The sequence below is a fragment of the Amblyraja radiata genome, chromosome 35 (assembly GCF_010909765.2).
Source record: "Amblyraja radiata isolate CabotCenter1 chromosome 35, sAmbRad1.1.pri, whole genome shotgun sequence".
NCBI classification, from domain to species: Eukaryota; Metazoa; Chordata; class Chondrichthyes; order Rajiformes; family Rajidae; genus Amblyraja; species Amblyraja radiata.
This window is the reverse complement of record NC_045990.1, coordinates 19042712-19056213: the sequence shown is the minus strand read 5'-3', so window position 1 is coordinate 19056213 and position 13502 is coordinate 19042712. Positions and strand designations below refer to the sequence as shown.

General features: G+C 45.8%; 1 long non-coding RNA gene across 1 annotated transcript; it reads left to right on the top strand.

Moving 5' to 3' along the window:
- Window positions 1-13100, top strand: LOC116966026. Its single transcript, XR_004409878.1, has 3 exons — window positions 1-370; window positions 9033-9185; window positions 13045-13100. It is a non-coding gene; the product is annotated as an uncharacterized LOC116966026 (long non-coding RNA).
- Window positions 13101-13502: the final 402 nt, after the last annotated feature.

Here is a 13502-nt window from a genome sequence, read left to right as displayed (position 1 = left end):
TAAAATGTAGGATTGATAGAGGTGGGCGGTTGATTGTTGCACGGACTCAAGGGCCCGTTTCTCTGCTGTATGACTAACTCTAACTGGTGTATGACGAACTTTAACAGCTCTTAGCAGTTTTCTTCATCACATATTTGAGGAGCTGCTGAACTCTTCTGTTAATGTTGTCAATTGGCAAAGCATTAACCATAATCAATCTCCTTCTTTGCAGCTCTGTGGGAACAGAATAATGTATGGACATGGATTCTTCCAATATCTAACCCTGTTCTGGTTTGTTTTGCAGTGATTTACAACAGCCATCTGACGTGTCTAGTTTCATCCAAAACCTGTGGAGATAGACACGCGAAAGCAACAAATGGCACGTGTATTGGTGAGTCAGAATACAATTTCACTTGAGAACGTTCATTCTATCGTTCTATTCTATCCTTTGTATCACTACCTGTCAGCCAGGGCTCGGCAAAAGAAATAAGCAACTCATTTTCTTGGACTATTCATAAGTAAAGGATCCCTTGTAGTTGAAGGTGAATGGGGAGGCTGTTGTGCCCAAACATCCACACTTACAGACTGGACCAGGGCAGGTGGGCTTCCGGGTATCACAGCAACAGAATGTGGAGCAGGAGCAGGCCATTTGGCCCATCGATCCTGTTCAACCATTCAGAATGGTCACGACTGATCACCCACGCTCTGTGTCCAGTTGCAGCTTTCTCCACAGCCCTTGTTCCCTTTAACCCCCAGAAATATCCAACCACTTACATATATTTAATGATTTGGCTTCAACACATTTTAGTGGTGGAGAATTTCACAGAATCTCCATTCTCTGGGAGAAGACATTTCCTGTCAGCCCCCTTCTTAACTGGCTGACCTCTGACCTTTAGTCTGTGACCTCTGGCCTGAGAGTTCCTGACCATCAGGAACACCTTCCTGTATCCAATTCTATTGGTGTTCAGTAGAGTCTATGACATCCCCCTCATTCTCCTAAATTCTAATGAAGGTGGCCCTAACGAATACAGTCTCTCCATTTATCAGTCTTGCCATCCAGTATCTACCAGAGAGCCAGTGCCATAGAGCATGAAAACAGGCCCTTCGGCCCAACTTGTCCATGCTGATCAAAGTTCTTCACATTTGGCCACATTTGTCTGATATCCTACTCAACCTTTCCTATCCGTCTACCTGTCAAAGTGTGTTTAAATGTTGTTCATAGCACCTGCCTCAACTACCTCCTCTGGCAGCTCATTGCATATCCCCACCATCCTTGAGTGAACAAGCCTCCATCAGGTTTGTGTTACCATAAACACGTGTCTCCTTGTTTTTGATTCCCCTGCTGTGGGTAAAAGACTGTGCATTCACTATCTATTTGGTTTAGTGATGCTGCATTAAAACAGGCTCTTTAGTCCACCAAGACTATGCTGACCATTGATCACTCATTCACATGAGTTCTGTTTTATCCCACTTTCTTATCCTCTCCCTGTACACTCGGGGAAATTTGCAGAGAGAGGGCCAATTCAACTGCAAACCTGCACATCGTTGGGATGAGGGAGGAAACCGGAGAACCCAAAGTAATCCCACACAGTCACAGGGAGAACGTGCAAACTTCACACAGATAACACCCAAGGTCAGGATCAAACCTAGGTCTGGATCAAACCTAGGTCTCTGGCACTGTGATGTAGCAGCTCGACCAGCTGTGTCAACCTAAATCCTTTCTGACTTTCTACATCTCTGAAGGATCAACCTCCAGCCTCCTACACTCCAATGAATAAAGTCCTAGACTGCCCAACCTCTCCCAATAGCTCACCCCCTAAAGTCATGGTAATAACCTCGAAAATCTTCTCTGTCTGCTTTCCAACTTAATGACATCCTTCCTGTGGCTGGATGACCAAAACAGGTCAGTACTACACATGGGCATAAAGTAACTCAGCAGGTCAGGCAGCATCTCTAGAGAACTTCAATAGGTGACATTTCGGGTCAGGAACACCGATTGCAGACGCCATTTAAAATATTTCATCTGAAGAAAGATCCTGAAGTTTGAAAAGTCTGATGAAGGATCCCAAACTGAAACATGCTGCCTAACACATTGAGTTACTGCAGCACTTTGTGTCTTTTTTTAATAATCCAGCACATGCAGTCCCTTGTTTCTCCATTCAAGTCCCCTATCACCTTGGCTCTGCCTGTCTTCACCCTTCCATGCTGTGACTCAGACCCACACCCAATGTTACAGACCTGACTGCTGTTGCTCTCCCCTGACCAGACATCCCCCTACTGAATAGTATCCAAAAGGGCATACCTGTTGTCAAGGGGAATGGCCACAGGGGATTACTGTACTCTCTGCCTGCTCCCTTTCCTGGTGATCAACCGTCTACATTCTGCCCATACTCTCGGCATGACCACCTAACTGTAACTGTGCTATATATGTCCTTCTCAGTCTCCCAGATGATCCCTACATCGTCCAGCTGCTGCTCCAGTGCCCTAACGCCACCTGTAAGGACCTGCAGCTGTGCACACCTCACCCCGGTGTAGTCCTAAGGGACACTGTAAGTTTCCCTGACTTCCCACATCCTGCAGGAGGAAGGTGCCTCCTCTCCTCCTCCCCTAATTGCCGTCTCTACAGTACTAGACAACAGAAGATTTACGAAAGAAAGAAAAAGCACTGACCACACCTTATCCCACCATCACCCTCCACACCAAACCCTGTTGAGCTAAAGTCTCACAGTTACCTTCAGCACAGTCACTCCCAACAGCTCCTCTAGTGTCTGCCTTCCTTATCATGCACCCGCAAGTAGGTCACTCCAGGTTGCGAACTGCTTTCAGCTACAAAACTTAACGTGTCTCATGAAGTGGCTGCTGACTTAAAAGTTCCACTCTTTGTTCCTATTGTCAATTGCTCCCTAAATATGATCTTCTGACCTTTTAATATTGTCACCTTCTCCTTTCAATTGCAAGAACTGAATGTTTTTCTCCTTTCAGTTGGAAAACCTGAATGTCTTGTAAAACTTTGCTGAATTTGTTCTGTAATCAGATCATCCGTCCTCCGATATGGGAAGTGCACACTGTACTCCTGGTGCACTCACAAGGGGCCTGTGGGTTGTTGCTCCTGAACTCAAATCCTCCCACGGCAAAGGTCAACCGATCATCTGTCATCCTATCAGCTGCTGCGTCTGCATGCTCCCATCCTGCCACTGATGCACATGGACACCAGGTCTCATGGTGCCACCCCTTATCAGAATCTGAAAACACTGGCCTTCCTGTCACTGCCACCAAAATCCATCAGCCCACATTTATCCACATTCAACAGCATCTGCCAAGTGTCTGCCCACTCTCTTGATCTGTTCAAATGAACCCGGAGCCTGTCTGCACCCTCCTCTCGGCTCTCAACCAGCTGTGTGTCATCTGCGAACTTGGAGAAGTCACATTTAATTCCCTCATCCATGTCTTTAATATATACGGCAGCATAAGAGATGCATCTCTGTGGTACAAAACGGGCAATACGCGCTGAAAAGATGAAGTACGAAGGGAAGCTGGCCAGGAATATAAAGAAGGACAGTAAAAGCTTCTTTAGATATGTTAAGGGAAAAAGAGTAGCAAAGTCAAATGTGGGTCCCTTGAAGGCAGACACTGGTGAAATTATTATGGGCAACAAGGAAATGGCAGAAGAGTTGAATAGGTTATTTGGATCTGTCATCAATAAGGAAGACACAAACAATCTCCCAGATGTACTGGAGGACAGAGGATCTAAGGGGGTAGAGGAACTGAAAGACATTTTCATTAGGCGAGAAATAGTATTGGGCAGGCTAATGGGGCTGAAGGATGATAAATCCCCTGGGCCTGATGGTCTGCATTCCAGGGTCCTCAGGGAGGTGGCTCTAGAAATAGTGAACGCATTGCTGATCATTTTCTAATGTTCAATAGATTCAGGATCAGTTCCTGTGGATTGGAGGAAAGCTAATGTTATCCAATACAATACAATACAATATTTATTGTTATTTAAACCTCAGTGAGGCTCAAACAAAACTCTGTTTACACAGCCATACAAACAAAAAACGATTCCTACTAGACACACAACCAATTCACACAAACATCCATCACAGTGAACCTCCTCCTCAATGTGATGGAAGGCAAAGTCTTTTCCCTGCTCTCCATTTTTCTCCCGATGTTGAAGCCCAATGTTAAAGCCCCAGGCGGGCGATGGTAAGTCCCACGGCCATTTTAGGCTGCGCCGGGCGATGTACGGCTCCGCTCCAGGTCTAAATGTCACAATGTTGGAGCCCCCTGCGGGCGTTCGAATGTCCCACGGCCATTAAAGCCGCGCCGGGTTTTCACTTTTCAAGAAAGGAATGAGAGAGAAAACGGGGAATTATAGACCAGTTAGCCTGACCAGTGGTGGGAAAGATGCTGGAGTCAATTATTAAAGAGGTAATAATGTGGCATTTGGAGAGCTGTAAAAGGATTAGTCCGTCGACATGGATTTATGAAAGGGAAATTATGCTTGATTAATCTTCTGGAATTTTTTGAGGATGTGACAAGTAAAATGGATGAAGGCGTGCCAGTGGATGTAGTGTATCTAGACTTTCAGAAAGCCTTTGATAAGGTCCCGCACGGGAGACTGGTGACTAAAATTAGAGTACATGGTATTGGGGCTAGGGTGTTGACATGGATAGAAAATTGGTTGGCAGACTGGAAGCTAAGAGTAGGAGTGAACGGGTCCTTTTCAGAATGGCACGCAGTGGCGAGTGGAGAGCCACAAGGCTCGGTGTTGGGGCCGCAACTGTTTACCATATATATAAATGATTTGGAAGAGGGAATGAGGAGCAACACTAGCAAGTTTGCGGATGACACGAAGCTGGATGGCAGTGTGAACTGTGAAGAGGATGTTAGGAGGTTGCAGGGTGACCTGGACAGGTTGAGTGAGTGGGCAGATGCATGGCAGATGCAGTATAATATAGATAAATGTGAGGTTATCCACTTTGGCGGCAAAAAAAGGGGGCAGATTATTATCTCAATGGGGTTAGGTTAGGTAAGGTGGAGGTGCAGTGAGACCTGGGCGTCCTTCGACACCGGTCACTAAAAAATTGGCTTACAGGTACAGATGCAGTGAAGAAAGCTAATGGAATGTTGGCCTTCATAACAAGAGGAGTTCAGTATAGGAGTAAAGAGGTTCTTCTGCAGTTGCATAGGGCTCTGGTGAGACCACATAGAAACATACATAGAAACATGGAAAATAGGTGCGGGAGTAGGCCATTCAGCCCTTCGAGCCTGCACCGTCATTCAATATGATCATGGCTGATCATCCAACTCAGTATCCTGTACCTGCCTTCTCTCCATACCCTCTGATCCCCTTTGCCACAATGGCCACATCTAACTCCCTACTAAATATAGCCAATGAACTGGCCTCAACTACATTCTGTGGCAGAGAGTTCCAGAGATTCACCACTCTCTGTGTGAAAAATGTTTTTCTCATCTCAGACCTAAAAGATTTCCCCCTTATCCTTAAACTGTGACTCCTTGTTCTGGACTTCCCCAACATCGGGAACAATCTTCCTGCATCTAGCCTGTCCAGCCCCTTAAGAATTTTGTAAGTGTCTATAAGATCCCCTCTCAATCTTCTAAATTCTAGTGAGTACAAGCCAAGTCTATCCAGTCTTTCTTCATATGAAAGTCCTGACATCCCAGGAATCAGTCTGGTGAACTTTCTCCGTACTCCCTCTATGGCAAGAATATCTTTCCTCAGCTTTGGAGACCAAAACTGTATGCAATACTCCAGGTGTGGTCTCACCAAGAACCTGTACAACTGCAATAGAACTTCCTTGCTCCTATACTCAAATCCTTTTGCTATGAATGCTAACATACCATTCGTTTTCTTCACTGCCTGCTGCACCTGCATGCCTACTTTCAATGACTGGTGTACCATGACACCCAGGTCTCGTTGCATCTCCCCTTTTCCTAATCGGCCACCATTCAGATAATAGTCTACTTTTCTGTTTTTGCCACCAAAGTGGATCTCAGATTTATCTACATTATACTACATCTGCCATGCATTTGCCCACTCCCCCAGCCTATCCAAGTCACCTTGCAGCCTCCTAGCATCCTTATCAACTGTTTTCCCCCTCTGACTCACTTCTAACTCTCCTCCCACTCGGGCTAGAGCCAATCAGTGTTTTCTCCTGCTTCTCGGTGTTGCTGTTGCTTTAAAATCCACGGGAGCTCTGAGTAAAGTCTGTCTGTGCTTTGCCTCTCCTTGTCAACTGTTTTCCCCCTCTGACTCCCTTCTAACTTTCCTCCCACTCGGGCTAGAGCCTATCAGTGTTTTCTCCTGCTTCTCCTTGTTGCTGTTGCTTCAAAATCCATGGGAGCTCTGAGTAAAGTCTGTCTGTGCTTTGCCTCTCCTTGTCAACTGTTTTCCCCCTCTGACTCACATCTAACTTTCCTCCCACTCGGGCTAGAGGCTATCAGTGTTTTCTCCTGCTTCTCCTTGTTGCTGTTGCTTCAAAATCCACGGGAGCTCTGAGTAAAGTCTACTTGTGCTTTGCCTCTCCTTATCAACTGTTTCCCCCCTCTAACTCTACTTCTAATTCTCCACCCACTCGTTGTCTACATGGATTTTAGTAAGGCATTGGATAAAGGTCCCATGGTTTGCTGATTCAGAACATTATGATGCATGGAATAAACAGTGACTTGGTCATATGGATTCAGAACTGCCTTACAGATAGAAGACAGAGGACTGTGGTGGAAACACAATATTCAGGTTGGAGGTCTGTGACAAGTGGAGTCCCACAGGGATCTGTTCTGGAATATATGCTGTTTGTGATATATATAAATGACTTGGATGTGAATGTTATTGGGTATTTAGTAAATTTGCAGATGACACCAAGATTGCAGGGGTCATAGATTGTATGGAAGGCTGTCAAAGTATACAGTGGGATATAGATCAGCCACAGAGATCTGCGGAGAAATGGCAGATGGAAATATCAAATACTGGAGGGCCTATCTTTAAGGTGAGAGAAGCAAAGTTTAAAGGAGATGCGCGTGGCAAGTTTTTTGCCTGAAACACATTCCACCTTGTTGCAGCTCTTGCACTTTTTCTTGGCTGCACTTTCTCTACAGCTGTAACATTATATTCAGCACTCTGTTTTATTTCTCTTTTTGCATCACCTGTTGTACCTATGTATGGTATGATTTGACTGGATAACCCATGATGCAACAATTTTCATCGTATATCAGCACATGTGATATAGTTTATTAGTGGCACGACTGACAGAGCTGCTGACTCACAGCGCCAGGAACCCGAGTTTGATCCTGGCCTCGGGCACTGTCTGTGGGTTGCTAACCATTTTAACTCCCCTTCCCATTTCCATACTGACCTGTCCTGAGCCTCCTCCATTGCCAGAGTGAGGCCAAGCAAAAACTGGAGGAACAACATCTCGTATACGCCTTTAACTTACCATCCAATGGCATTAACATTGAGTTCTCCAACATGAGGTAACTAATCCAAAAACAACCTGGCTTCCCCTATTACTCCCCCCTTTTACACCCCTCCTTGTGGCCAAGCCGGATTCTCACCTATTTCTCCACCTCCGTCCCCTTGCATCTATATATCTATCTATGGATTTATCATTCGACCTTTTCTATCCTCATCTTACATTGTTTGTCTTTTCATGCCTGGCCTTTATACAGTCATCTGTCAATCAGCTCCTTCCCCACTTGTATCTACATATCACTTGCCAGGCTTTGTCCTGCCTCGAATTCTCTTCCAGCTTTCTCCCCCCCCCCCCCGCCACGACAACCCGAAATGTCACCTGTACCTGTTCTTCAGTGATGCTGCCTGGTCTGCTCAGTTACTCCAGCACGTTGTGTCTTTTTCTATAAGCCAGCATCTGCAGTTCCTGAATGGCGGATGGTACGGATGGTTCAACATGTATCCATGACACCAAGATGGGGAAAGCTGATGCAAGGTCAGGGTACCTCACTCTGCCTCAAGTTTCCCAGACTCCCCACCTTCAATCACCAGGTGTCTCTAACCCTATCAACGGAAGACTGCTCATTCTGGAATCGCATTGCCTCAAGAGCGATGGAAACTTGGACAAAGCTAACCGCCCTTACTTTCAGATCGCACTAAAGCCTTCGGTTGTGAAAAGTCCAAGAAAATTGTTCTATTTCTCTTGAGATTAATATTTGAATGAGAGTGAAACATGAGGTAGTCTCAGAGGCACGAGAGATCACAGATGCTGGGATCTGGCACAACAAAGGAGCGTTGTCAGTGGGTCAGGCAGCATCTCTGGTGGAAAATGGACAGATTCTGACCTTCATGTGGGCAGAAAGAATAGAAGGGAGATAGCCACTGCAAAGAGTGTGGGAGGGCTTGGGGCAAGTGTGGCAAGTGATAGGTGGATACAGATGAGGAAGGGTTCATTAGCAGATTGAGTGAGGTGGGGAAGGGAAGGGTGGAGATAGAGACAGGGACCGTGAGGTGATGTGGAAACAAGAAAAGGCTGCGGATTCTGGAATTTGGTAGGAAAGCAAGGTGAAGAGTGAATCAATATGGGAAGAGTAGTGGGGGATGGGAACAACGGAGGGGGAGGGGGTCCACTGGGAGGGATGTGTGGTGATGGCCAGGTGGGGTAGGTGGGGGGAGAAGTGAGGGGTATTGTGAGAAGCAGGGGTAGGCAAGGCTCCTTGTAATGACATAACACACTTCACAAAAAGCAGAAAGAATCTAAGTTTGCTGATGTAGATGTGGGAGTAACAGAGGAGCAGAGAGGCAGCGGCTTTGTCCGTTTAGGCCTGGGCTGAGGAAAGGTCCCTTTGTTCAGAAGGTTGTGAGTCTTCCTGTTCCTCACTGTGGAGCCACAGTTGTTGAGGACACACCAGGCTGACATTGTGAATGTTGATTGAATCAAGGGATGGTGGAGATGGAGGGACAGGTCACGATAGGACCAGGAATGATCAGCTGTGGAGTGTGAGGGCTGGCATGGGCAACAGACCACTCATCCCTTCTTGGTTTTTATTAAAGCATGGATCTTTTTTTCTCCTCCTCCATCCAGATGATGATGAATGTATGGGACCTTCTGCACAAACACTGTGTGGCAACAACACTGATTGTCACAACACAGTGGGAAGCTACTACTGTACCTGTAAGGCAGGATATTTCCACCCGAGCAAACAACGTAACTTCACAGACAAAGGAGGCTGCGAAGGTGGGTGGTGAGACTCATATTTTTGTATTAAATACTTTACTGTTTTGCCTCACTGGGGAGCTTGTGCTTTGAACTTGGCATGAATGGGAAGAGGCAAGGCCATAGCAGCTGGTTTCAGGTACATAGAGGAGTATTGGAAAATCAATAGACAACAGACAATAGACAATAGGTGCAGGAGTAGGCCATTCGGTCCTTCGAGCCAGAACCGCCATTTAATGTGATCATGGCTGATCATCCCCAATCAGTACCCCGTACCTGCCTTCTCCCCATATCCCCTGACTCTGCTATCTTTAAGAGCCCTATCTAGCTCTCTCTTGAAACTATCCAGAGAACCGGCCTCCACCACCATCTGAGGCAGAAAATCCACAGGCTCACAACTCTCTGTGAGAAAAAGTGTTTCTCGTCTCCGTCCTAAATGGTTTACCCCTTATTCTGAAACTGTGGCCCTTGGTTCTGGACTCCCCTAACATCGGGAATATAGTTTCCTGCCTCTAGCATGTCCAAACCCTTAATAATCTTATATGTTTCAATAAGATATCCAATCATCCTTCTAAACTCCAGAGTATACAAGCCCAGCCGCTCCATTCTCTCAGCATATGACAGTCCCGCCATCCCGGGAATTAACCTTGTTAACCTATGCTGAACTCCCTCAATAGCAAGAATGTCCTTCCTCAAATTAGGGGACTAAAACTGCACACAATACTCCAGGTGTGGTCTCACAAGGGCCCTATACAACTGCAGAAGGACCTCTTTGCTTCTATACTCAACTCCTCTTGTTATAAAGGCCAACATGCCATTCGCTTTCTTCACTGCCTGCTGTAGCTGCATGCTTACTTTCATTGAATGATGAACAAAGACCCCCAGATCCTGTTGTACTTCCCTTTTTCCCAACTTGACACCATTTACATATTAATCTGCCTTCCTGTTTTTGCTACCAAAGTGGATAACCTAACATTTATCCACATTAAACTGCATCTGCCATGCATCTGCCCACACGATCAAACTGTCCAAGTCACCCTGCATTCTCATAACATCCTCCTCACAGTTCACACTGCCACCCAGCTTTCTGTCATCTGCAAATTTGCTAATGTTACTCCCACTAGTCACTGCCTCCCACTGGTCGCTGCCTACCATTCTGAAAGGGACCCGTTAACCCTACTCTTTGTTTCCTGTCTGCCAACCAATTTTTTATCCATGTCAGCATTCTACCCCCAATACCTTATGCCCTAATTTTGCCCACTAATCTCCTATGTGGGACCTTATCAAATGCTTTCTGAAAGTCCAGGTACACTGCATCCACAGGCTCTCCCTTGTCCATTTTCCTAGTAAAAATCCTGAAAAATTCCAAAAGATTAGTCAAGCATGATTTCCCCTTCATAAATCCGTGCTGACGCGGATCGATCCTGTTACTGCAATCCAAATGTGCCGCTATTTCATCTTTTATAATTGTCTCCAGCATCTTTCCCACCACTGATGTCAGGCTAACTGGTCTATAATTCCCTGGTTTCTCTCTCCCGCTTTCTTAATGAATGGGATAACATTAGCTACTCTCTTATCCACAGGAACTGATCCTGAATGTATAAAACTCTGGAAAATTATCACCCATGCATCCACGATTTCTAGAGTCACTTCCTTAAGTACCCTGGGATGCAGACCATCAGGCCCTGGGGATTTATTAGCCTTCAGTACCATCAGTCTACCCAATACCATTTCTGCCCAATGTGGATTTCCTTCAGTTCCTCTGTCACCCCAGATCCTCTGGCCACTAGTATATCAGGAAGTTTGTTTGTGTCCTCCTTAGTGATGACGGATCCAAAGTACCTGTTCATCTCATCTGCCATTTCCTTGTTCCCCATAATAAATGCACCTTTTATAGTCATCAAAGATCCAACTTTGGTCTTAACTCTTTTTTTCCACATTACATACCGAAAGAAGCTTTTACTATCCTCCTTTATATTCTTGGCTTGCTTACCTTCGTACCTCATCTTTTCTCCCCGTATTGCCTTTTTAGTTCGCTTCTGTTGCTCTTTAGAATGAACTGATCCTGCACCGTCTGTATTATTCCCAGAAATACCTGCCATTGGTGTTCCACTGCCATCCCTTCTCGGGTATTGTTCTAGTCAATTTGGCCAGCTTCTCCATCATGGCTCCATAGCCCCCTTTGTTCAACTGTTAAATTGAACAGTTTATCCACTCTTCTCCCTCTCCAATTGTAGATTCAACGGCCATATTATGGTCACTACCTCCTAATGGCTCCTTAACCTCGAGTTCCTTTATCAAATCCGGTTCATTACATATACTAAATCCAGAATTGCCTTCTCCCTGATAGGCTCCAATACAAGCTACTCTAAGATTCCATCACAGAGGCACTCCACAAACTCAATTTCTTGGCGTTCAGATTTTCCCAGTCTACCTGCATGTTGAAATCTCCCATAACAAACGTAGCATTACCTTTACGACATGCCAATTTTAACTCCTGATTCAACTTGGAGCCCCCCACCTCTCCTTACATTGCTGCCGTATATCAATTACAGTCCCCCACCTTTTACCTACAAGATGATTCCAATTCAAAAGCTTAGATGACTCGGTTTTTCCTCACACTCTTTCTGATATTTGAGCCGTCTACCCGTGTGAAATTAATAAGCTTTCCTCCGTCCACCTTGTTTGATCAGCATGAACTTTTCTGACATCTTTTATGGCCTTTCAAAGTCTGTTGACTCTACCGTTCATAACATTGCTTTTACCCAACTGTGCCATGACTCGTGGTTGACATCAGTTGCATCAAATAAACCAGTCAGAAAGGATATTTTGGCAGGTTTGTTCCTAGATTTCCATGTTCTTCAGCCAGCGTGGCTTTTTATGTGGGAAATGAATCTGAGTTTTTTCATGATGTCACAAAGAGGATTGATGGGGGTAGGGCAATGTTGTCTATATGGGATTTGGAAGGTCTTTGACAAGGTCCCTCATGGTAGACTAGTCAGGAATCCAAGGTGAGTTGGTGAATTGGATGTTGTTAGAAAGACCCTGTACATGTATAGGACAGGTTTGGAATCTGGCACAAAAAAGGAGAGTTGTCAGTGGGTCACGCAGCGTCTCTGGTGGAAAATGGACAGGTTCTGACCTTCATGAGGGCAGAAAGAATAGAAGGGAGATAGCCACTGCAAAGAGTGGGGGAGGGCTTGAGGCAAATGTGGCAAGTGATAGATGGATACAGATGAGGAAGGGTTAATTAGTAGGTGGAGTGAGGTGGGGAAGGGAAGGGTGGAGATAGAGACAGGGTCCGGGAGGTGATGTGTGAACAAGAAAAGGCTGCGGATTCTAGAGATTTGATAGGAAAGCAAGGTGAAGAGTGAATCAATATGGGAAAAGTAGTGGGAGATGGGAACAATGGAGGGGGGTGGGGGTCCACTGGGAGGGATGTGTGGTGATGGCCAGGTGGAGTAGGTGGGGGGAGGAGTGAGGGGTATTGTGAGAAGCAGGGGTAGGCAAGACTCCTTGTAATAACATAACGCACTTCACAAAAAGCAGAAATAATCTAAGTTTGCTGATGTAGATGTGGGAGTAACAGAGGAGCAGAGAGGCAGCGGCTTTGTCCGTTTAGGCCTGGGCTGAGGAAAGGTCCCTTTGCTCAGAAGGTTTTGAGTCTTCCTGTTCCTCATTGTGGAGCCACAGTTGAGGACACACCAGGCTGACATTGTGAATGTTGATTGAATCAAGGGATGGTGGAGATGGAGGGACAGGTCATGATAGGACCAGGAATGATCAGCTGTGGAGTGTGAGGGCTGGCATGGGCAACAGACCACTCATCCCTTCTTGGTTTATATTAAAGCATGGATCTTTTTTCTCCTCCTCCATCCAGATGAGGATGAATGTAATGGAACTTTTACACAAATACCGTGTGACGCCAACACTGATTGTCACAACACAGTGGGATGCTACTACTGTACCTTTAAGGCAGGATATTGCCATCCGGATAAACTAAGTAACTTCACAGACGGCAGAGGCTGCGAAGGTGGGTGGTGACACGCATATTTTTGTATTTTATATTTTACTGTTTTGCCTCACTGGGGTGCTTGTGCTTGAACTTGGCACGAATGGGAAGAGGCAAGGCCATAGCAGCTGGTTTCAGGTACATAGAGGAATATTGGAAAATCAATAGACAACAGACAATAGACAATAGGTGCAGGAGTAGGCCATTCGGCCCTTCGAGCCAGCACCGCCATTTAATGTGATCATGGCTGATCATCCCCAATCAGAACCCCGTTCCTGCCTTCTCCCCATATCCCCTGACTCCGCTATCTTTAAGAGCACTATCTA